Source organism: Myotis davidii, unplaced genomic scaffold (genome assembly GCF_000327345.1).
Source record: "Myotis davidii unplaced genomic scaffold, ASM32734v1 scaffold742, whole genome shotgun sequence".
Taxonomy (NCBI): Eukaryota; Metazoa; Chordata; class Mammalia; order Chiroptera; family Vespertilionidae; genus Myotis; species Myotis davidii.
The window spans coordinates 1241912-1246129 of record NW_006293386.1 but is presented as its reverse complement, the minus strand read 5'-3'; positions in this window follow the sequence as shown (position 1 = coordinate 1246129).

The window sequence follows — 4218 nt, the reverse complement described above, 5'->3', positions numbered from 1 at the left end:
TCCCCCCCCCCCCCCCCAGTTCAGGTCCTATCTTCATAATAATAAACCCTGCCAAGTTATAAATTACATTTGTGTTATGATCCAGCCACTCACAGATTTAGACTCTGTGTTTAGCATTCAGAAAAAGCAGCCCTGTAGCTACAGGAATCATGATTATTTAGCACGATCATAGAAGCTTTCTTTTTTCCTACTCAAGCCTTTAATCTTGGCACTTGAAGCACTGAGCTTATGAGGAGTCTTTTGTCCCCAAGGTCTCCAGTGCTCGTAGTAGCAACCAAATAATTGCATCACATTAAATCTTCTAACTAAAATATTCTATGACAGTGACTATTTGTTTACCCCAAGTTTTACTTTACATAATAATTTAATTGTATCTACCTATAATTAAATGAAAAATTTATGTGTAAATTGAGAAGTTACATGCCACTATTAGTTTCTTTTCTCTAACATTACCTATTGCATATTTAGTCACTTTGCTTCGTAATTAGCATATTACTTAAATACAATATCTGCATATTTTATCATCATGAATGATTTTAAAAATGCAGGGTGAATAAATAAGCAAATAGGAAAAAGCTTATTTTCAATTAATCTGTGCCTGGTAACGAAAACCTCATTGGTAAGGAGGATCTACTACCAAAACAATAAAAGTTATGACATCTCAGTTCTAGTTTTCACATATTTTTACATATAAATTTTTTGACTATGATTTCATGCTTTAAAAAGAATGCTTATATTTTTTCACTTGATAACCAAGAATGAAGGAATTGGAACATGACAACCTAGTTCTACCTAATCCGTGGAATCTGATAGATTTATAAATCCTGAACTTTTTTTCCCCATGATGATCACATTGATCATCATGGGGATCAATAAAACATATAACACATTGATAGCAATTTCACAAACATTTCTGGGTAACATACTAGTAGTGATCATTCAAATCATAAATACCTGGGTGGCAATGGGTGGTGATAGTTAATTATGCCTTTCCACTTCCACAGAAGGAAAATCTCAGTTTTAGTTCTTTCTTCAGAGTATTATCAGTAGTTAAAGGCTATGATGACTTCATTACAAGTATCCTTCATTGTTTTACATACACATGCAGATAGAGATAGATTGTGGCTTAACTGACATTAGACAAACCTATTCAATAATCTGAAATTAGGCATTATATTTTAGAAGGCACCAATTGAAATTTTAATGCATTCTGCGTTTATTTTCGTGAATATTTCTATTATATATCCAAGTGTTCTCTTTGTTACCTCATACCCCATTTGAGAATTACATTGGAAGTTAAGCCTTAGTCAGTTTCTGTAGTTTAATTAATTAGTTGTTAAACTTAGTCATTGCTGCTTCCCCCCATGAATCACCAGATTTTTTAAGGCTGTCCAAATGGCTAAATGTATAATAAATCCTACATTTCAACACATTTCACGTAGGTAATTATGCTACTTTATCAACCTTGTTCTTCCCAAATCATAGAAAATGTCCGCTTATTCTCATAGTCATTACATTTTTTGAACTTTAAAGACTATATTACCTTATTGCTATTGAGTCCAATTCTGACCTTTTCAGTTAATGTAATTTTAACACAAGGAGCTGTGTAATAATCTTCAGTTATTTTGCAACCATACCAAAATTGTGAAAATACACATTATTTAAGTGTTGCCTTCTGCTGTTTCAGTAGTATAGCCTAGGTTGCAGTTATTACCAATGAACCTCTTATTTGCTAGAGTGAAAAATGAAGCATATTTTCTGAATTGTAACACTGTAAAAAGACTGTAAGAACAAAACATTAAAATACTAGAAGGTGAATGATTTCTGTAGTCTAACTGTCCTAGCTGCAAGCTGTGAATATGGATTGTGTTACTTAACTATATAACCAGTAGGCATCCAACCTTTTGCTTCCATGTTAAAAAATATGCCGTTCAATATGCAGAGGGACAGCTGGAAGCAGGTTCCTCCGTCCATCACTTGACTTTTGTTTACCTTCAAGCCTCAAAATCAAATAATCCAGGGTGCCACTGTTATTGATATTTCCTCTTTTCAAATATTTCTTTCTTTGTTGTTGAAGACACATATTTCCAAATATTTTTAAAATAGTCATAGAGAAAATCCTCTGAGAATTTCCTCAATGTGTGCAACCTTTAGCACTTGTCAGTTTAAACAAGGATAAAGCTGCATTGATTCTTGTCAGTTATAATTTTCATGCAAGCAATCAGATGTTACAGAATATTTTACATACAAATGAGCCCACTCCTAATAGAAACCAGGAATTCTGTCAATCAAGAGGCGGGGTGAAAGGGAAATCTTTCAAATGTGTTGGATACTCTTCACCGAATTATATAATAAGTGATTGCAGAATGTGAGAGTAAGCAGTAACAGCCTGAATTGAAGCCAGTGGCAGATAACAGAGTTATATGCGACATTTTCAGTGAATGGCAGTCAACATATTGGGTAATGTCATGAATGAAATGTTGATGTAGACTTTCATTTTCCAAGTTGCTCAGTCAAGCCAAATGCAATAAGAAAGTTCTCATTACATTGTTTAAAAACCAGTTTTTGAAAACAAAATAAAATTAAGCTATGTCATTTTTCTCAAATCCATAAATAAAAGTGAAGGCTATTACAAATAAATACAAATATTTTCTTATATTACTAAATATATATCACTAATATAAATTTTAAATATGAATAAACAATAACCTTATTAAATTTATGAGTGATGGAAGAGGGAAAATGGTCAAATGCCAGGGTTCTTGTCCCAGCATTAAGAAGGGTTCAGGAATCTGGAGAAGGCTGTGCGTAGATTAAATAGGAGTCCAGAGGCGAAGCATAATTTTGAAAGGCATTTGGGGTTCAGAGGAGCCTAGTTTAAAGGAAACTAAGATCTAAGTTTTAAGTTCTGCTCCTCTCAGGACCCCGTGCTTTTTATTAACACAAATTGTCCTGAGGTGAGGTGGAGATATACACTTCAAAGAGTATACACAAGCATTGTCAGATTTGGGGGAATTAGCCTACGGCTGTTCAGGTGGTTGGCCAGTAGGAGACAGTAACATGTAGATTAAGATGCCCGGAGCTGTCTGGCAGCCAGCAATCAATTTAATGTATCCTATTCAGATTTTGGGGAAATGCCCTCTCAGCCATTCCCAACAGGTGACTACATGTGTGACTCAGCCCTTGTTGAGTCCCCAAGTTCCATCAACCTTTTGAGGAAACTCTTGAAATTATGACATGCTAGAATTGGCTTCTGGCAGTCAAATTCACTTCAAAATAAGAATTGATAGTAACACATACTTAAAAATTGTTATAAAATTCATTTATATAGTTAAATTAAATGTATCATTAATTGAAAGTAAAATTATGAAGACATTCAAAGAAATTTTATTATTATACAAATCAGAAAGCACAACCTTAACTGGTTTGGCTCAGTGGATAGAGGGTCAGCCCTCAGACTGAAGGACCCCGTGTTCCATTCTGGTCAAGGGCATGTGCTTTGGTTGCTGGCTCCATCCCCAGTAGGGGGCATGCAGGAAGCAGCTGATTGATGTTTCTCTCTCATTGATGTTTCTAACTCTCTATCCTTCTCCCTTCCTCTCTGTAAAAATCAGTTTTATATATATTTATATTTATAAAGCACTAATAAATGCTATAGAAGATAAGCAAAATTGGTGAATTGTTTTAATTTTTACCTAGAAAGGGGCTTCTGTGGGTGTATTGCTGTTAGGACAGCAGAGACCTGTACGTAAGCTACATAAAGGGAGGAATACAACCTGTTGTGTGAATTGCCATGTTTAATGAAATAAGAAGTTTCAACCTTTACATATAATGAGAAGAATGTTGATAAATGCAGTTTTAGTGTCCAGTCATCCAGTGTAATTAGAAGATTTTCTTTTAAAATTACATATTGTTCCTTGGTTTTCATTTCTCTTTTTAAAAATTATTATACTAGTATGTTAGCCTCCAGTTGACAGAGCCTTGTTATTTTTAGGGGAGCAGGAAGATAGTAAACAGGAAGTGAGGTACTATCTGAAAAATAGCAGGAGTATGGAGCCTCATTACCCGACACGCTGCCATGAACTAGATGGAGTTCTTCATTATGTGACTCTACTGTGCAAAGGGCCATCCATTTAGTTGTTTACTATTAGAACTGTTAAAATATGGTAGTTAAAAATTAAATTAAAATTCTCAAATAAGGTTCACATTACTATCAAA